Source organism: Hyaena hyaena, unplaced genomic scaffold (genome assembly GCF_003009895.1).
Source record: "Hyaena hyaena isolate Hyena2069 unplaced genomic scaffold, ASM300989v1 scaffold_5, whole genome shotgun sequence".
Lineage (NCBI taxonomy): Eukaryota > Metazoa > Chordata > Mammalia > Carnivora > Hyaenidae > Hyaena > Hyaena hyaena.
Genome location: NW_024080637.1, coordinates 4,883,951 through 4,906,098, shown reverse-complemented (window position 1 = coordinate 4,906,098; position 22,148 = coordinate 4,883,951). Strand labels below are relative to the sequence as shown.

At 40.1% G+C, this 22,148-nt stretch overlaps 1 long non-coding RNA gene across 2 annotated transcripts in view; it reads right to left on the bottom strand.

Moving 5' to 3' along the window:
• LOC120236405 overlaps positions 1–22,148 on the bottom strand; it is a 125,787-nt gene that overhangs the window by 85,962 nt on the left and 17,677 nt on the right. The window lies entirely within an intron of this gene.

The window sequence follows — 22,148 nt, the reverse complement described above, 5'->3', positions numbered from 1 at the left end:
CCACTTACAGGTGTGTGGGTAAGAGGTGGGACGTTTTCAGATGGGTGCTTCTCATAAAGGGGCCAGCTGACACCTTACAAACGTGGGTTGGAGTGGGGGGTGGGAAATCAAAGGAAATTTATAACCAATGGAAATTTTATTTATTTTTTAAATATTTATTTATTTTTGAGAAAAAGAGAGAGAGACAGAGCATGAGCATGAGCATGAGTGGAGGAGGAGCAGAGAGAGAGGGAGACAGAGAATCCGAAGCAGGCTCCAGGCTCTGAGCTGTCAGCACAGAGCTCGATGTGGGGCTCAAACTCACGAGCCACCATGAGATCATAACCTAAACTGAAGTCAGTAGCTCAACCAACTGAGCCACCCAGGTGCCCCCCAGTGGGAATTTTTAAAAACATGTTTTGGTTACCATTACTAGAGAGAAAGACACTAAAGAAAACTAAGGGGCCCATTCAGAAGCACTGGTGTGATAGTCATATTTTAAGACTTTTGTTTTTATCCACTTATCCATTTATTTGATTTTTAATAAATATTTAGTAAATGCCCTCCGTACTCTCAGGCACTAACTTAGTACTGGATTATAACCATAAAAAAAATCAAACAGATGTATGCATACATACATATAAGTGCTGAAGGATGCCATAAAGAAAAAGAAATATCATGCTCTGAAGAGGATCCCAGGGGCTCAGTAAAGCCCACTCTGCAAATGCCACATTTGAGCTAAGACCTCAAGGGTGAGCAGGAGCTAGCTTGGGTGAGGACATGATTCTAGGCAGAGGAAATAGCATGAGGTGGAAAAGCATTTGGCAGGACACTTGGCTGTCTGTTAAGCATCTGATTCTTGATTTCGGCTCAGATCACAATCTCCTGGTTCGTGAGTTTGAGCCCCATGGAGGGCTCTGCAGTGACACTGCAGAACCTGCTTAGGATTCTCTCTCTCTCTCTCTCTCTCCTCTCCTCCACAGCACTCATTCTCTCTCTCTCTCAAATAAACAAATAAACTTAAAAAGAAAAGGAAAGGAAAGAAAAGAAAAGAAAAGAAAAGCACCTGGCAAAGAAAAGGCTAAGCTCTTTGACAACAGGGGGTAAGGGTACAAGATAGGGCTGGGGTGGGGGGAGGAGCCGGGTCACATGGGGTCCTGTAAGTGGCATTCGGATCTTTGGGCTTATTTTAACAGCAGTGAGAATTTATTGGATGGTTACTGGGCCACAGAGCAATGACATGAGCCACAAGAGTGGGAGCATCAGACCAGGGAGGAAGACGGCTGTCTCCAGAGCCTAAAAAGAACTACAGTGACTGCCGCACAGGCCAGAGGAGTTAGGAAGCATGGGGTGGGGGGAGGGGGTAAACGCAGAGGATGTGGTGGCTCACTGATGGCAAAGGTGGCAGGGAAGGTGCCAGGAGTCCAGGCTGAGCAAGCAGATGGGTGGGAGTGTTATCTGTGATGGGGGAGTGATGGGGTCGCAGCAGCTCTGGGGACCCTGCAGTCCAACACTCAGAGGACTCCTCATGCAATGCAATTGCTCCCTACTGAGCTAGAGGAATACACAAAGTCTTACGGCAGCAGAAAAGAAGGAGCCTATAAATCTGGTCAGAATGAGAGGAAAAGGAACCACAGAGAGGAGTGGTCATTGGAGCGGGATCCCAAAGATGAGGGGTGTTTGATATACTGAAAGGGCAGAAAGTCTTCTAGGAAGAGGAACAGCATTTTAATACCTGTAAGTAATGATGCCAATCCTACCAAACACTGCAAGGACTAAATAGGATAATTTATATGGACGTATAAATTGTGTTGTGGAGTTTACTGATGGTCTTTATATTCCTGCTACCAACCCATCCACCAGCCAGCATTGTCCGTGTTCATCTTACTCTGCAATAGCCAAAAGGAGAATAAAACTCAAATTGGCTTCCCTGCCTCTTCCTAATATACCTGAATACATATATGAAATGGTCAACACGTGTGGACCGCCTGACCTATTGGTTACTGAAGGGTGCAAAACAGGAATTAAGTTGTAAGGCTAGCTGTTTTTAGGCATTGCCTTTTTAATTATGTTCTTTTAAGATTCAAAATAAAGTTCTTTTTGAAAATTCCTACTTTCTCCATTTGTCTGTCTACCTCCCTCAGCCAATAGCACAGGACCTAGCTCAAAGAGGTGCTCAAAGCAAGTTAACGAAACAATACGAATCCATAGAGCATTTACGGCATACCTCCCATTTTCCAAAACTGTATTAGGTCTGGGGGGCACAGAGATAGTTAAAGCAAAGGCCCTGTCCTCAAAAAAATCAAAGACGTAATCAAAAGGAACAAAAACTTATGCATACATCCTTACACTCAGTATGATAAATGTGTCCAAATAAATATATATACTCTCCTGCCCCCCAAAATTCAGAAGTTAACAGAATACAGCCAAACCAAAATATCTTTCAATCCATAAGCATTTGCAGGCTTGAAATCTCCAAAGCAGAAACTTAAGGGTACAAAAGCAGACCAAGGTATAGTCAGTGGAATTCCTTGAAGTTACCCATAAATATTCGCCAAGCCTTTCCCCAGTCCTACACCTAGTCATAAATCCCCCCGCTTCTTTTCAAGAACTTTTACATTTGATCAACGAGGCAGGGTAGATGTTTAAACCAGGCCATTTGGAATACTCGATTTTCGTACATAGTTTTAAGATTTTAATTTCCAGTCTGCAAGTCGGCTCGGATTTTCCCCGTCCTGAAATAAATCACGATTTCCAAGACATGAAAGCAGGCTCCAAGCACAGAAGGGCTTTCTGAATGTTCAGCCTGGTTGCACTGCTCAGTCAAGTCATACTTACAAACAACTTACCTCTCACCTCATCTCAGTCCTGGGGGGATAGCCTGGAAACCTGGCAGCTAATGTGGTGAGCAAAAAATACCCAGCACTCAAGATCAATCTGTCAAAAAGAGGCAAGAGCCATTCATCAAAGGAGAGAGGGACACACTCAAAGATGTTGTGAAACATTTACCAACCAATCCAAAACTAATTGGCCCCTCGACTTAATCTCCTTCTCCCCTCCATGTCAAGCCAGAGGCCACAGAGCCATAGAGGGATAGAAGCTTGTAGCTGTAGAACGGATGATGTATACAGGATATTGCTAATATATCACAGAATCAGAGCGGGGTAAAGCTAAAACGGCCTTTGGAGTTCAGTTAGCCTGGTTGGGACTGGTTAGCACTGAGGAGCAAAAAGCGTCCTGAACTTGGGTCAGACTGGAATAGGGTTCTAGTCTTTTACTCTTATTATTTTCAAGCTATGTGATCTTCAGGAAGTCACTTCAACCTGTCTGACAACTGCCTCATCTGTCCAAAGGGAAAAAATGTCTTACTCATAGCCATATCATCAGAGTATAATAATATAAGTAAATGCACTTGGAAATGCCACTGAACATCTAATTGGGTGAAAAAATATTATTATTGCAAAGAACTCAGTAAATGCTATCTGACTCCAATGACTAGTAGAGAAGACTTAACTGAACTTTCACCTAACTGACCTGATAGAATCGATAGCTTCCATTCATTTTGCAAAAGGGGGGGGGGGGGTCCTGCCCCTTGCCCAGAGAATATCCAGTGCGATACAGCATGCTAGAAACTTATCTCCCACCAGTTCAGTGATATGATGACCACATGTCACATATATTTGGTTCCCTAATCTTTATTCTGGTTGTATTTCTGAAAATAATTACCAAACTTAATTAAACATTGTGTAAACCACTAAAATAGGAATTTTTATAAAGAGACTTGTTGTTTATATGAAAATACAGGTGACTGCTACATAAACATTTTCAACACACCATGGTAAAAGACATTATTGTCATATAAATAGTGAACAAGACGATTGTAAGAAACTAGAAAAAACTTAGAAAGCTCTAGGAGGCCTATACGTTAAAATTTCTTCCAAATGTCTTTCAAATCTTGCATCACTTTAAAGAAACTTTAAAGTGCAGAAGTTGCAGAGCTTATGAACATAACTATTGAAGAGAGTCAACTGGGCACAGCTGACATCCATCAGTGGCTACATGGATAATGCAAAAGCCTTAGCTCTACTTTGCAAGATCGTTATATGAATTTTGCATTAATAAGATTCTCATCCTGACTACATCTCATAATTAACTAACAATGAGTTTTAACTGACTTGTAGGTCGTTTTTTATTGCCACTTACCTACATGACTACCTGCTGATTTATAGGGGCACTGAATATACACCATGTTTAATTGGAACTCCCTGCCATCAACAAACCCACAATCTAGTTACACTCTAGTAAAATGTGAAATTCTTGCAGTTCAATTACTGACATACAATTTAACTTAAAATTAGCCTTCAAGTGCAATGGTATCAAGAGAAGAAGTTAGATTTAAAAAAAATTTTTTAAATGTTTTTATTTATTTCTGAGAGAAACAGAGAGAGAGAGAGAGAGAGAGAGAGAGAGAGAGAGACATGATGAGCAGGGGAGGGTCAGAGAGAGAGGGAGATACAGAATCTGAAACAGGCTCCAGGCTCTGAGCTAGCTGTCAGCACAGAGACCAACGCGGGGCTCAAGCCCACCAACCGTGAGATCATGACCTGAGCTGAAGTCGGATGCTTAACCGACTGAGCCACCCAGGCACCCCAAGTTAGATTTTTAAGAAGAGTTGGAGGGGTGTCTGGGTGGCTCAGTCAGTTAAGCATCCAGACCTTGATCTCAGCTAAGGTCTTGAACTCACCTCAGGGTCGTGAGCTCAAGCACCACATTGGGCTCCTCACTGGATGCGAAGCCTACTTAAAAAAGAAGTACTGGAACCCTACTGTTTCTATTTGCCACTGTCAAAAACTACCTGATTTTGTTATCTCATCAATTCAGGGATAATGTTTCCTTATTATCAATTCACCTCCAGGGCTTAGAACAGAGTGGGTTCTCAATTCATCTGAGTAAGTGGCATGAAAGGTCTGAGAAAACCGTACTTTGAAGGTGGGAGTAAATAAAGGGCACAACCCAGAAGGCAGGAAGAGATTGAGCAAGACCCCGAGAGGAAACACATTCTAGATCCATTTTTTTGGTAAATATTTCCTGAGCATCTTCTTAGATAGACAGCATAAGCTCTCTACCTGTGTGCCAAATCTGACCTGTAGCCTTGTTTAGCCCAAGCAATAGCAATTTTTACATTTGAACTGGTTGCCAACATTTATATATCAGTAGACAGATATCATGTGCACCTTAGCAGCTTCTCTTAAAATATGAGAAGGTCCAACAACACCAGCATATTCCCACACAGAAGCAATGAGCAGGCACTTTCCTATGCAGCCACTCTCGCCTGTAGATGAGACATGACCTCCACATTAAGTCATGGCTGCCACTGTTCCCTGGCTGGCTTTACTCTTTTACATCCCAATGTGCCTCTTTGGCAGTTAAGGTCTTGACTGGTTCCTGACACTGTGCCTGCACTTTGGTGATGCCGGGCCCCTGCCCTGTAAGGGATGCAGAAAACAGGGAGGGATCCAGAAGGCAGGTGGCATGAACCTGAACAAAAAAAGTGGCAATAGGAAAGGAAACAGAAATATATGCATTCCAGACATCTTTCAAAGATTAAAATTGTGGGGATCAGCAGTGAAAGATCTTGTCTAGTAATAAAGTAATCTCAGGGGCTATAGCCCAAAACACCAAAAGAAAGGGGATTGAAATGGGATAATTGGGAAAGAAAGCAGTGAAAGAAGGAGAAAAGGAGAAAGGAAGGAAGGGGGGAGGCAGGAAGGGAGGAAGAGAGAGAAGAAGAAAATATTTAAGTGGCCACTCTAGTAAGCATTTTCACATAAGCTGGTTTTAGAAGGAATATTGCGATAAATTTTGGACATATTAAATTTAAAAAAAGTTTTTAATGTTCATTCATTTTTGAGAGGGAAAAAGAGATTGTGAGCGGAGGCAGAGAGAGAGAGACACAGAATCCAAAGCAGGTTTCAGGCTTTGAGCTGTCAGCACAGAGCATGACGTGGGGCTCAAACTCACAAGCCATGAGATCATGATCTGAGCCAAAGTCAGATGCTCAACCAACTGAGTCACCCAGGCGCCCCTGGACATACTGAGTTTTGAGGCTTGTTCCACTTCCAGGGATGGTAGCCATTGGGCAACAGATAAGGAAACAGGAAATCTGTTTATTCAACAATCTTTAATAATAAAAGTAATATTGATTTAAAAAATCTAGTGTACTCTATGCCAGTTATGATGCTAAACCCTTCCTACAGATGAGCAATCTTTTGTAATCGTCCCGACAATCATAAGAGGTAGCGATAATTATAAAAACAATAAATAGAAATAGCTAATAGAAAGTACAGAGGTGCTGTGCCGGACACTGTTCTAAATTAGTCTTTACATATATTAGCCCATTTGATTTTCACAGCATCTTTTGTGTGATAGGTTTTTCTGTTACTGACTACATTTTACAGATGAAAAAGCAAAAATCAAGAGGAATTAGATAACTTTCCCAAGATTACATGACTAGTAAGTAACATCACTGGACTTTCCACCCAGATCTGTCTGAATCTACAGTTTGTGTTCAGCCATTACAGTCTAATGAACACTCTGTACCAGGAAATACACTTGGCATTAAACTCAAACAATAAAATAAGATAGGCAGTCCCTCCCATCAAGGAACTCAAGGTCTAAAGGGAGGGAAAGACATGTGAAAAAACACTCCAGAATAATACTCAAGTGCTGTCTTAGAGATGCCCAAGTACCAGGTGCTATGAAAGCACTGACACAGAGGAGCTGAACTGACCTGGGGAGGTAGGCAGGCAAAGGAGTCTTCACAAAATCATAGGGCAAGGAAGCAGATTCTGGAAAGATGGATACAAGTTTGCCAGGCAGGGAAGAATGAGGGGAAATGAAAAAGGCATGGAGGGATGGAAGTTTAGAACCTTTTCTGGGGAACACCAAGATGTCCTGGATGGCTGGGGATCTGAAAGGTAGGAGAGGGTGTAAGAAGAGGAAAAGGTAAAAGCAGACAGAGCTGGACTGAAGGCCTTACGGGGCTACGCTAAGCGATAAAATGATGTAGGAAGCTATACTTCCTTTGAGCATGGTCATGCAAAAGGTGTGGGATTTGTCTTTTAAGTAATAAGGATAAAGTGAAAGAGCAATATGTTCAAATCTGTACCTGAAAAATGTCCCTCTAGCAAGAATGTGGACATTGGATTGGATTGGGACACTCTGAAAGGGGCATTTAAGAGATCGTGGTGATGGCCCAGGTGGAAAAGGATGAGGGACCTGAGCTCAAAGGACAGAGGAAGAAAAGGATAGATTGAAGAGAAATTTCTGAATTCTAAGATTAGCAGATTATACAGACATGTCTTTCCAAAGGGAATATAATCTCTGGCTTTATATTAATCGTTTAAAGGGCAACATAGTGATAATATAACTTCCACTCAGTACATCTTGGCTATGCTGTACTCAATGTGCCTGTACTCAGTGGAAAGGAAAATTGCTATTTTTGTCTCTTTATATTTATATCCACGATTCAACTCTTTCCACGAAGGATTTGAGGTGCCTGGAAACTCACTAAATGAAATGCAGAATCTGACAAGTGGCTTCTTCCTAAGAGAACTGATCTGGAAGCATAAATCAGCCTGTCCTGTCAAATGAGACAAGTTCAGGTTGAAGATAGCACGAAACATCCTCTACATCAGCTTGAGTCTGCCAGTTACGGTCCCTTCCTTTGTCTGGACAAACACATGGTGAGAAAGTGTCCAGTGTGCTTTACTAAGTTGAGCATTTCTCCGGGAAAAGGAAGAAATATTGAAACCGGCAGTGAGTTTCATACAGAGCTTACACACCCTTTCCTGAGGACACTTAAAATTATATAAAGAGACACATAAATAAATCAAAACTTTGAACAAGGCAACACCTTAATCTGAAAAAAAAAAAAAAGGGCTCCAAGGAAAGTGGAACTCTCAAAAAATATGTGTGTGTGTGTGTGTGTGTGTGTGCGCGCGCGCATGCGCAGGTATGTGTGTATATGTGTGTGTGTGTGTGTGTGCATGTATGTGTATATCAACTCACATTTGTGCACGGAGCATTTTTGCCTTCTAAATCTCTCTTAATTCTTTCATAACAATGGGTAAATAGGCTGGAAAATTATTATTATCTCCATTTCACAAATGAAAAACTGAAGGTCAGAGATTTAGGGACTTCTGGAAAGTGGTGCACCTTTAGTTGTTAGTGACAGAATTACATCTAAGCATAGGTTTCACTAATTCTCGTTCTAAGGAAAATGGGGTAGAGAAGAAATAGTAGGAGCTAACATGAGGTTGCTACGAGTCCCCTGGTGTTAGCCATGACATGCGCATTACATACATTATCACATTTAATTCTCAAGCCCCTATGACAGAGGCAATACGTGGTTCCCATTTTACAGATGAGGAAACTGAAGCTACACTTAGTGATTATGTCAAGGTCACACAGATAATTATTGATGGAGTTGGGATTCCAAACCCAGCATTCGGTGTCAAATCTAGCTCTCAACCAAACAAACATATGTTTAAATCCTGACTCTGCTAGCTATTAACTGTCTAGCCTTGGACAATTTATTGCATGTTTGGAGCCTCTGTTAAATAAAATTGGGGGGTGGGGCTGGTTCAGCATCTTACTTTTTGCAGGCCACCGATAAACATTAGTTTCCCTTCTTTCAACCACAATGCATTGTCACTGGTCATTTTTATAACACAAATAACCATGTTGATCTAACATCATAAAATGGCAGCACTTCTACTGACAGAGGCAAAAATAGACGGTGTATCTTAAGCTCCTCTTGGAGTTATATTTCACTGCTATTCTCAAAGTTTTCTCCCTGGGCTCTTAGGATAGAATTAAAATGAGGAAACAAAACTACACTTGTTTGTAAAATTATCTTGCCAACAAAAGCCCGGTTGTTCTGGAAGTCCCAAATGACCTGAGCATATTAAGTCTGTGTTGCTTAGTACACAGTAGCTTAAATAAGTAAAATCTTGTTAATCAAAGACGGGTCCCAGAAAATCATCCTTTAAACCTGCAGGCTTTAGAACTTCAAGACTGAGGCACTTGAATTTGAAACTATGTCATGTTTGAAAACGAGAACTCTAGTATTGTGGTTTCTGACCCCTTCAGGTAAATGTGCCCCCGCCTTTTAAACATAAAAGAACTTGTGGATTGCCCCCTGTCATAATAAGAAAAATAGTATTACTAGTTTATATTGATTTTGAAAACTGCAGTTATAAAAGTAGCTGTGTTCATTAATGTAGAAATTAGTTTGTATTTTACCAATCCTGAGTATCTAACACACTTATGCCAAAAAAAATGACCACTTAGACATTTTTTGCAACATACAGATTCTTATGTCTATATGGATTTATGGATCCCTTTCAAAAAAATCTGTAGCATCTCACAATGATCTATACGGTAGAGTCCATTATTCTAAAATATTAGGTATAGGAAGGATATTATAGAAGCCATCTCAGTACCCAATAAATTCACCTTGGCTTTAACATTTTGAATGCTAGGTGAGTGCTATCTACATGAACACACTCAAAGAGGTGGGAATCAGGGAGGCTGAAGCAGAGGAGATGTGGGCAAACAGACGGGGGTGTGCTGAGCATGTCTCAGATTGGTCAATCCTGCTGTGCAGATACTAGGAAACTCTTAGAAGAAGCTTAAATCTGCAGAAATCTCTCATGTCCCCTGTATCAGTGAGAGTCTTGTCAGGAAAATCAAAACACACTAGTGATTTCAAATGGAAGCGGAGGGGTAATACAGGCTTCTAGCTCTTTTTTTTTTTTTTTTTAATTTTTTTTTTTAATGTTTTATTTATTTCTAGGAGAGAGACAGAGAGACAGTGTGAGCAGAGGAGGGTCAGAGAAAGAGGGAGTGACAGACTCCGAAACAGGCTCCAGGCTCCGAGCTGGCAGTCAGCACAGAGCCTGACGCGGGGCTTGAACCCACAAACCGCGAGATCATGACCTAAGCGAAAGTTGGACGCTTAACTGACTAAGCCACCCAGGCGCCCCAAGAGGCTTCTAGCTCTAAAAGCACTTGAAGGCAAAGGATGCCAAAAGGGAGTGGTAAATAATCCCAGTGATTAGTAACTTCAGGAAGCTGCTACCACCCTCCCAGCTGGAAGCACAGGAGGAAGGAGGCAGCATTAGCAGAGCCCATGAACGCACTCGCTGTCCACACTGCAGCTGCCTAAGGAGATGGTAGCCACCACACCTGCTGCTGCAGCCAGGACCACCTCACCTAGAGACACCACTGAAGCCATAACCTAGAAGTCACTGGCAATCAGTCACCCACCAGCTCTACTGCTACTAGATCTAGTAAAGGCAGCCACCGTTCATAGCCACTCATTTCTGTCCGACAACACCAAAAGCAGAAACAAAAGAGCAAAGACCTTCTCCCTTCCCATACCTTTTCCCCAATTCTACCCCTGCTTTATAATCTAGTGCACCTTTCTCCTACTGGTGAAACAGAGAGGGATGCCAGCCATCAGGGGAATGTGAGGCATGTTGCCTGCAGAAGCCGACCCCTGTCCTACAGGCCTGAGCATGGAAACCCAAGAAGGGAGCTGAAAGCATCGCGCAAACAATCTGTGTAGCCCACGCCTTCAACTATCCATTTAGTGTTCATGTCTTTAGCTACATTTAACTTCCACCAATAATAGAATCGTGACTCTACATAATATGATCACTTCCCCATAATACAATGATGCTTTCATCTTTTTCAAATACAAAGAGACATAAAGCCCCGTCAAATACCGTATCTGTGAGTCAATTCCACCTGGAAATTCTCTAACCTAAAAACTCAATAGAAAGAAGAGTACCAATAATACTCCTTATATAAAATATTAAGAATAAGGAAAAGACCAAAAAAAAGGAAGGAAGGAAGGAAGGAAGGAAGGAAGGAAGGAAGGAAGGAAGGAAGGAAGGAAGGAAAGGAAGGAAGGAAAGGAAGGAAGGAAAGGAAGGAAGGAAGCAAGCAAGCAAGCGAAAGAAAGAATTGTATAATAGATACATAAAACATAAGAAAGAACATAGATACAGCTCTTTCAATCTTTGTTTCTGTAATGGATCATTTATTCCAAATTTGATATTTATCTCCATCTCCTTGCTCTTGAAAGGCACCCTAATGGAGAGACAGCGCTCACCTGTGTTATTACTCATTGCTGTTAGCCTTCCTAAATCCTGGTGCAGCACCTTCCAGAATTAGCCCTGAATAGTTAGAGGAATTTGCTGAACACTGTGCTAAGTTAGATCAGTGTGACTGTGACAATCAGTGAATATGTGATTTGATGAAATATGTTAGTAACTTCAGTTGGTTATTTTCTTTATGAGTATGGAAATATTTTTACCATTTATACGTAATGTGCTTATCAATATGGTTGTGTTTAAGGCCGACATCTCGCTATTTGTCCCACCTGTTTGTTTCTTTTTTCCTCTTTTTCTGATCTCTTGTGGATTAACTGCATAATTTCTAGTGACACCTATTTTATTTTTTTATTGGTCTGTTAAAATTAACAATTTGGCTTTTTATTTCATAGCTGCTTTAGGATTTATGGTACACATCTTTAACTTAAAACAGTCCATCTTCAAATAATATTAAACTAATTCACATGGAACATAAGAAGCTTGGAAGAGTGTATTTCCTTTCTTTACTTTCCTATCTTATTTTATTTTTTATTTTAATTCCAGTGACATACAGTGTTGTATAAATTTCAGGTGTACAATATTCAACACTTCCATACAACACCCTGTACTCATCACAACAAGTGCACTCTTTAATCCCCATCTTCTATTTCACTCATCCCTTCACCTCCTCCCCTCTGGTGACCAGCAATTTGTTCTCTGTAGTTGGGAGTCTATTTTCTAGTTTCTCTCTTTTTATTCTTTGTTCATTTGCTTTTTTTCTTAAATTCCACATATGAGTAAAATCATATGGTATTTGTCTTTCTCTGACTGACTTATTTTGCTAACAAGCATACACTCTCTAGCTCCATCCATGCTGTCACAAATGGCAATATTCATTCTTTTTATAGCTGAATAATATTCTTATGTACCACATCTTCTTTAACCATTCATCTACAGATGGACACTTGGGCTGATTTCATAGTTTAATATGTAAATTGTAAATAATGCTGCAATATTGTAGCATTGGGCTATTGTAAATAATGCTGCAATAAATATAGGGATGCGTGTATCTCTTTGAATTATTGTGTAACAGTATATCTTCATATCCCCTTTCCCTTACTCATCATACATTTTCTTTCTGCATATGTTATAAATTTCCCAATATACTATTATTATTTTTATTTTAAAGAATCAGTGGTCTCTTAAGGATAACTTTTTAAGATGAGAAATAAGTATTGTACGTTTACCTGTCTATTTACCATGTCCAGTGCTGTGCTTTCATCATGTAGATCTCAGTTTCCACCTGCTGCCATTTGCCTTCAAACTGAAGACCTTCCTCAGGGCCCCTGGGTGGCCCAGTGGGTTGAGTGACAACTTCGGCTCAGGTCATGATCTCAAGGTTCATAAGTCTGAGGCCCACATAAGGCTCTGCACTGACAGAACAGAGCCTGTTTAGGATCCTCTGTCCCCTCCCCTACTTGTGCTCTCTCAAAAATTAAAAAATACACATTAAAAAAAAAACCCTGAAGAACATCCTCTAACATTTCAATGCTTGAAAATGTCTTTGTTTTTCCCTTTCAATTTTCCATGTTGTGCACTTTCTCCACTAGAGGCTTTGGCATTTTAATCAGAGTTATTTTTTAATTTTTTTTTTGAGAGAGAGTGAGCGAGTGAGCACGCAACACGGGGGGAAGGCAGAGAGAGAGGGGGACAGAGCATCCAAAGCAGGCTCCAGGCTCTGAGCTGTCAGCACAGAGCCCTCTGCAGGGCTCAACTCATGAACTGTGAGATCATGACCTGAGCCAAAGTCAGACACTCAACTGACTGAGCCACCCGGGGGCCTCTAATCAAAGTTATTTTAAAATTCCCCCAGTCTGATCATTCCAAAATCTCTGCTGTATCTGAGTCTGGTTCTGATGTTGGCTTTCCTCTCTTCAGACTGTGTTTTTTGCTGTTTCGTGTGCTTTCTAAATTTTTGTTGATGGCCAGACATGATGTATCAAGTAAAAAAGAAATGGAGTCGATGGGCCTCTGGTGTGAGGTGCAGTGTGTGTCTGGCTAGGAGTGAGGCTGTGTTTGCTGTCTGCTGCAGCTGTCAATGGCAGAGGCTAAATTTCCCTCTGATGTCTTTATTTTTGTCTCCCTTGTTGCTTTGGATTTCCTTAGAAACTCCTTATTAGATAGGCTTGTAATTCTTGCAGCTGTATCCTCTGTTATTACACAGTAGCCCAGCTGATGCGGTGGCAGAGGAACGCCGACAGCAGGCTTCTGCTCCTGGGCGTCTTCTGCCAGTCAACTGCGATTCTCTGTATTCACCGGTCTGTCCAGTTTTCAGGGTGGCGGCTTGTGACCTCAAGTCTCTCATCAGTCTTACAAGAAGTGGCTGATGGGCACTCGTTAGCCTTTTTTCTTGCTACAAAATGGGAGTGACAATTTCCAAGGTCTTTCTATGTCAGAGCAGAAACTGGTGGTCTCGTGGCCTTCCATTTCTGAAGGATATTACTTTTGGATGTAGACATTTACTTCGACAATTTCTTTTAGTACATTAAAGATGCTGTTTCACTGTCTTCTGTCTTGTGTGTTTCTGAGGAGAGTTCAGTAGCCATTCCAATATTTTTATCTTTAATATTTAATGTGTCCTTTTTTCTGGCTGCTTTTACAATCTTCTCCTTATTGCTGGTTTTCAGCGATCTGACTCTGATATGCCTGGCTGGTTTTTACTCTTGTGGGTGTTTATCCTGTTGCGATTCTTAGAAAAATTTTGGCAATTATTCCTTTAAATAATTTTCTTAACACCACCTACCACCCTATCTGGGTTTCTAATTGCATGAATATTAGACTATTTTCTCAAGGTGATTAAGGCTGATTTTTGATGGGTTTTTTTGTTTGTTTCTGATGTTCTGGTCTTGTGCTTTTTTTTTTTTCTTTACGTGGTCTCGCTTAGATAGTTTCCAGCTTGCTAGTTTTTTGTTCCATTATGAAGCCCATCCAGTGAAATTTCATTTAAGTTACTGAACATGTTTCATCTCTAGAAGTTTCTACTTGGTTCTCTTTGTATCTTTTATTTCTTGACTCCTATGTTTCTATAATTCTTTAAATCCTTGCAAACATTTATGACATCAGTTCTGGGGTTCTTGTCTGCTAATTCTATCATCACTCTAACTTCTGGGCGTACGTCTACAGATTGTCTTTTCTTCTAGTTATGGGTGACACTGTTCTGTTTCTTTGTATGTCTAGTAAGTTTTTATTGGATGCTGGGCATTATAAGTTTTACACTACTGAAGATCTGGATTTCACTATCTTCCTTTAATGAGTCTGAATGTTTCTTTTCGGGGGGAACTTAATTTGCTTGTGAATCAGCTTCAAGCTTTCAAGATTTGTTTTTAATATGCTAACAACTTGGATGTAAATTTAAAGTTTTTAAAAAGAAATGTGCATAAAAATTAAGGATTATACCATAAACAAATCAGGCGTATTTGATTAAAAATATATTTGTTTTTAAAGTTTATTAGAGTAAGTCAAGACTAAGACTATCCCTTACTTTGCTACCACAGCATGATCCTTCTTGAGTCTCGAAAGAATGTCCTAGATGTTCAAGGTCTCCGCACTCTGGTTACTCAGAACTCCCAGTTCTTTGTGGGCTTTAGGAATTGTTTGGAGTATACCTCCTTGGCCAATATTGTCTGCTTGACCTCAGAGAGAACCACTCTGAATCGGCACAGGATAGTATTTATCCAAACTCAAGGGGACCCCTATGCATATTTCTGGATCTCTTTCCGGGCTTACCCCCCTCTTCTGTGGCACTCTGCCTTGCAATTCAAGTGATGTAGGCCTCCCCAAACACGTGTCTATTTCTTCGATTCAGTGAAACTGCAAAGCTTTCCTTAGGTTCCCCCTCCCTGTTCCACATTCCAGAGAATGCCTCCAGGCTGGAAGCTGAATTGACTATGGGCCTCACCTCATTTGTTTACCTTCTCTTATGAAGCATAATCCCATACTGTCCAATGTCTTTAAACAGATGTATCATGTATATTGTTCAGTTTTCCTAGTTGCTTATGGCCTGTGAGCAAGTATATTATCAAATGCCAATAGACTTTTTTTTAACATTTCAGTATAGCAAAAAGTATATAGGAGATTCCACATGCTCATTTATGCATTCACTTAACAAAGAGCTATTACATATCTAACAAATTCCTGGAAAAGTGCCTCAAGAAAAAGCCAAATTGTACCCTGCGAAAAGTCTACCACTTAGAATAAAAAGATCTTGGTTTTGATCTTGGTTCTCTATTTTTTCACTCTGACCAGTCACTTAACCTCTCTGAGTCTTATTTCCTTACTGTTAGAGCAGGATAATAATGTGCTTACTTTGCAGGATCAATGGTAGGGCTAAATACATTGTACACAAAACAACTGGCCAAATTTTGGCACATAGCCTGAGCCTGATTGATTGCAATTATTATTTTTATCAAATGTGCTATGAATACAATTGAAGGGACAATAAATCAGCAGATTGGGGTGAAAAGTGCCTCCATTGGAGGCTAGCAATAACCCTATGCCTGGAAGTAAAGGCATAAACTGGGAGCCATCCAAGAGAAAGAAAGAACAATGAAAACTGAGAGCTTAAAGAAATAAACTTTCCCTCCAGTTAAGTAAGGGAAAGCCTCACAGTATGCAGCCTGAGATTTTCGAATAAGTAGTAGAGGCTCACCTAACATTGAAAGGCAGACCAGCAGCTACCAAAAAAGCAAGAGGATTCCTTAAAGACAGAAGACTGAGCACCAGGAACAAAGGGACCCCATGTCAAGAAAGTTATGGCAGCACATGAAGATGGAGACCAAGATGGCTCCTGGTGTCAGTCTCCATAACTTAGGTGGAGAGCTACAGCTAAACCTGAGATTTCCTGACAGGCAGAAAGCAGACTGTGCCAGGTTAATGAGCCAAACATGACAATAACAGTGTTCCCAGTTAATTAAATGTAGAAGTAAAACCCTTTGATTTGTGTGTGTGTTCTATCCTTCAGAAATACTTAGGAGAGCTGCAAGAAACAATTATGGGTAAAGGAAGAGAAGTAAATGCTACATCATAAATAACCCATGCTACTAATTAACTGGGGACTGAAATGAAAGAATGAAAAATGTAGATGTGAAGCTTTCCATCAGGCCATTTCCCAAAGCATGCCAAAATCTACTCTCTGTGCTTTCTGCTCCAACATGATTTTTTAAAGTCACCTCAACAGAGATGTGTTAAAATAAATTAACATTGTATTAATTTCCTTGTGTTCAGATTTTCTCCTCCAATATAACAGAAGCACCCTGGATTCAGTCAATGATAACTTATCTTTCCTTAGATCCTATTAGCACCAAATGCTACTGTGTGGCCCATAGTAGGTGCTCCATAAGTGGTTTAAGCATAAAAGTTTGAATAAATGAATGAATGATAAGAAAATCAACCTCTGTGACCTAATTAGCAAGAACATTATTATGAAGGGATGACTTTTCAGATGAAGCTGGCCACGGATCAACTAGAACTCTGACAGTTACTACAGTCGGGACACATTTTTATGTAAAGCTTCTGGACACATCATCATCTTCTCCCTCCTGTTGCCCAACTTAGCCATAGAAAATACACACTCTCATGGTTATGTTGAGACAAACTCTCAGAGGCCCTAACAGCAGGAAATAAACCACAGCAATTTATCACATAAGAACTTGATGAAATTTTGGAAATTCTGTCTCATACTCTCATTTTGGTTGGTTTCCACTTTAATAAATTAAAATTCTTTAAAAGATGAGACAATACCAATCAATAAATTCAGGCAGAAATAAGACTTGTTAAATGATGTTATGTCAGGGAAGCTGTTTATGAGATTTTGTCCCCCATCTTCATTAGAATCAATCAAATAGGGCTTGCTTACTATTCCTGGATTAGGCCTTAGAGCAGAACCTTCGAGAGTGACCAGATTACACTACCGAACAGACTATATATATCATTTCCAATGTGGATAATTTAAGAACAATTACAATGCCGTGCTATAAATAAGAGCAATAAGTGAATTTGTATAAAAAGCTACCTGACTAAGAGTCCAGGAGTTTGCTGTCCAGCCTGTTGTGAATTCCTTTATACGCACAGCCTAGTTCAATAGCACTTTGTCACACACCAAGGTGTCGCTTTTGGTATCAAGGCCTTTATTACCATTTAAACAGACTTCTGATTTTCATGGCTATCTACATTTGCTCAAAGTCCAAGAACCAAATTTGTATCAACTGTACTTTAGGGGACTGGATACCATACGGAGATGTCCTCTGAAATTCTCACACTGGTTAGATGTTATCCTGGGGACAGTACCCTCTCTTTCCTTGGTGCTGCAATATCGTCCCTGTCTGTTCTATGATGCCCTATCCTCTCTGTAGTCAATATTTATTTTTATTTGGGGGCAGTAGCCTCTGTGATGTCTATGCTGTAGTAGTGTGAGAAATCCTTCAAAATCCTTTTAATATGAACAGTAACTGCTTGATAAGGTCTGAAGCTTTAAAAATTTGCCTTTTCCCAATTAGATGAAAATCAATGAGAATTTTTTTAAGGTTAGATTTATATTTTGTAAAATTACGATACTAAATGAACAATGGGATTAGTTTGGACAAAAGAGTGGACCTGTAAAACTGATATTTTGATCAACATACAGAACATTCCCACTGCTTAGAAAGTTCCCTTGTAGACTTCACCAGGCAATCTCCGAATCCAGAGATAGTCATTCTAAAATTTGTTTTCTATAATAAATTGGTTTTTGCCTATTTTAGAACCCCATATAAATTTAATTATACAGAAAGTACTACTTTTTATCCACCTACTTTGGCTTACTATAGTGTTTGAGAAATATACCCATGAAATTCATTCATTGCTGAGTAGCATCTGTTTCTTCTCCACTTAACTGTTGCCAGACAAAAGGGTCATTTCCAGTTTGAAGCTGCTATAAATACATTTGTGGATATATTTCTGTGGACATTTCTCTCATTTCTCTTAGAAATAAACCTAAGAAGAGACTTATAGGGTGATAGGGCAGGTGTATTTTAACTTCCTAAGAGACTGCTGTGGGTTAGTGGCTGCTGCGGTGTGCTGCCGAGATCTTCCTTCCAGGACTAATGCACACATTCCCCCATCTTATAGAAATGCTGGCAGCTCCCACCAACAGTGCAAGAGGGTCCCCCTTTCTCTGCATCCTCGCCAATACCTGTTGTTTCCTGTGTTGTTAATTTTAGCCATTCTATCTGGCGAAAGGTAGTATCTCGTTGTAGTTTTGATTTGTATTTCCCTGATAATGAGTGATGTTGAGCATCTTTTCATGTATCTGTTAGCCATCTGGATGTCTTCTTTGGAAATGTGTCTATTCATGTCTCCTGCCCATTTTTAACTGGATTATTTGTTTTTTGGGTGTTGAGTTTCATAAGTTCTTTATATATTTTGGGTATTAACCCTTTATCTGATAGGTAATTTGCAAATATCTTCTGCCATTCTATGTTATCTTTTACTTTTGTTGATTGTTTCCTTGGCTGTGCAGAAGCTTTTTATTTTGATAGAAAAATACTAATTCGAAGGATACATGCACCTCAATGTTTATAGCAGCATTATAAACAGTAGCCAAGTTATGGAGAGAATGCAAATATCCATTGACTGATGAATGGATAAAGAAGATGTATAATATATATACACACACACACAATGAAATATTAGTCATAAAAAGAATGAAATCTTGCTATTTGTATTTACAGGGATGGAGCTAGAGGGTATTATGCTAAGTGAAATAAGTCAGAGAATGACAAATACAATAGGATTTCACTCATATGTGGAATTTATGAAACAAAATAAATAAATGTAAGAGGAGATAAAAAGAGGCAAACCAAGAAACCAACTCTTAGCTACAGAGAACAAACTCAGTGTTGCTGGAGGGGAGATGGTGGGGCGATGGGCTAAACAGGTGATGGGTAATAAGTAGTGCATGTGTGATGAGCGCTGGATGTTGTATGTAAGTAATGAATTATTGAATTCTACTCCTCATTAACACTATATGTTAACCAACTGGAATTGGTTAACATATAAAATTGGTTAACAAATAAAAATTTGGAGAAAGAAAATGAAAAGAAATGTTAGCAGCTGACAGCTCTAAGTTCAGTCCTTCTCTGGAACATGCCCTTGGCAGAAGGGAGCTACCGCACCCAACACTCAAGGCTGGGACTAGGGTGAGGCAAGCAAAGTGTGTAGGGTACAAAATTTTAGGAGATACTGCTCTAAGGTTGGTACAGGTATAACTGTTTCTCCTACCAACATATATCTGCACACAAATTCAGAAGCTCTCTTCTCAGGGTACCTGGTGACTCAGTTAAGCGTGCACTACGATTTTGGCTTAGGTCATGATCTCACTGTTTGAGTTTGAGCTCCGCATTGTGCTCCATGCTGACAGTGTAGAGCTTACTTGGGATTCCCTCTCTTCCCCTCTCTGCCTCTCCTCTGCTCATGCTCATGCTCTGTCTGCCTCGCTCTCTCTCTCTCTCAAAAATAAATGAAGTTTAAAAAAAAAGGAAGCTCTCTTCTCTAACACCTTTCAAGGCTAGGCCTATTATGACTTGAAAGGTCACAACTCTTTAGGTTTTGCCTTCATAATAACCTTTTCCCTCTGTAGAACATAATACAACTTAGAAAGTATTTTCATCTGTGGATTCTCTTTTTATCCTTGTATGTCGCTTAGCAGGTAGAGAGGGGTTTTACATGCAAGGGGACTGATTCAAGACATTAAGTGACATCACCAATAACAAAGCCAGGATTAAGTCTAAATCCTAACATATCACAAGTACCAACCTTTTCTATAACAGCCTTCCTAACATGCTGTAAGTTCCTTCCTGGCAATTTGGCTTACAAAGAAAGAAAGGTAAATGCGTGGGACATGCATGAGCCCTGATGATATAAACTTTCCTTCAGCCAAACTACAAGATAATGACCGAGCACACTGGCTCTGTGTTAATCAAGTTCCTGACAGTGCTTTTCTCTAACATGTGAAAATTGCTTTTCTCATTATATGTAATTCTGTTTCCTTTCTTAGCACTAAACTGTTAGTCAGTAGACCTAAGGTTTATTGCTACTCTTTTAAGAAATTGGACTATCATTTAGGGAAATCTTATCACTTCTCAGAGTTCATTTTCCCCATCTATAAAACTGACTCTCCAATAAATGTGTAATTTCAGAGACTCATGGTGTGTGTGTGTGTGTGTGTGTGTGTAAACTACCATCCTATTAGCACTATCTATCTGTCATTTCATGAAAGAAGAAAATAAAAGACACTCCTCTAAAATGAATATATTCAGCAGATGAGATCAATATAAATACCATTATCATAACTAAGCCTGAGCTGAGGACTAGCCTTCAGGAATGACAGTGTCAGGTGATCTCTGAGACTCTTAATTTCTGAAGTTACCAGGTTTTCTAAAGGTGACATGAGAGTGTTTGTAAAAGGCATGGTCCTTGGGGGTAGGTAGCAGTTCATAATGTTTTTGATTTTCTTCAGGAACTTCATTAAGAGGCTTGTCACTGGGAGCTGGACACGAGAGGACAGACCTGACCGAAAGAAATCTGGTAATTAAGAACAATGTAATTAAGAAAATAACAAGAGATATTTTGTTCAAGGGCAATTTACATCCCCAAAGTGCCTCAAGTTTAAGAGCCCTGCAAACAACGTAAGGCCCCCTGTGAGCCCAGAAAGGCCAACTTGATCTGTGGCAGGTAGTGGCCCTTGCACTTGATGGCCGAACTAGGCACTAGGCCTTTCATTCCCAACATTCATTTTTTTAAATGTTTATTTATATTTGAGAGAAAGCGTGTGAGCAGGGGAGGAGCCAAGGGGGGGTGGGGTGGGACAGAGGATCGGAAGCAGGCTCTGCGCTGATAGCAGAGAGCCCCACGTAGGCCTGGAACTCACAAATTGTGAGATCCTGACCTGAGCTGAAGTCAGACTCAACCAACTGAGCCAGCCAGGTGCCCTCCCCCCAACAATCATTTTTAATGGAAGCAAACTTGAAAAGGTCCCTCTGACATATTCGTCTGACAAGGAAAGAGTGACTACTAGCAGTTTCAAACCCCATTTGTCAGCAAACAATTCAACTTCACCCTGGACCTGTGTTCTTTTTCCCATTTACTTTTTTCGAGTTTTTGCTTAAGTTCCAGTTAGTTAAGATGCAGTACAGTATTAGTTTCGGGTGTATACTACAGTGCACTTGTGATGAGCACCAGGTGTTGTATGGAAGAGTTTTCAAATACCCATTTACTTTTTAAAAGTACACTTTGTTGTGTACTTTTTGCAAAAAGTACTCTATTTTGTATACCTGTTTACTTTTAAAAGTGTACAGTAATAAGTAAGCCTTCTGCTATCCTTCAGGGTTTGTAAGCAATATCATTTAATCCTGTTAGCGCTCAGTCCTTTCTCATGGAGACAGGGAGGCACACCAGAGACATGACCTTCACAAAACCACTTAGCCAGAGACCAGTGGCATCAAATTATTTGCCTGGATGACAGTCGTTCCAGATTAGAATCTCTATGGATGGACACCAAATCTGATTCTATAGCACCAAGTCCAATGCCCCATATGTGAAAGGCACTCAATGACTATTTTTTGACCAAATGAATGGATGAGTAATTATACTAAGGAATGAGAGAGTAAGATTTATACTGCTTTTTTAGTCACCTTGGCTAGATATAATGGACTTCCTGAGAACTTCTGGAATTGCAAACATGGTGATGCCTGGGGACATGATCAGCTTCCTATTTTTATTTAATTTATACATATGCATTGAACTACTACTACCACATGAAAGGCAGGATGTTAAATGCTATACAAATTTTATAAGAATATGTATGGACCTTATTTATTTATGTCTGGAAAATTATGTTAGTGAGTAGAAAAATCATAATTTACCTATACCCATTCTACCTTTTCCTCCCACATCCTAATCTGCCTGCTTCCC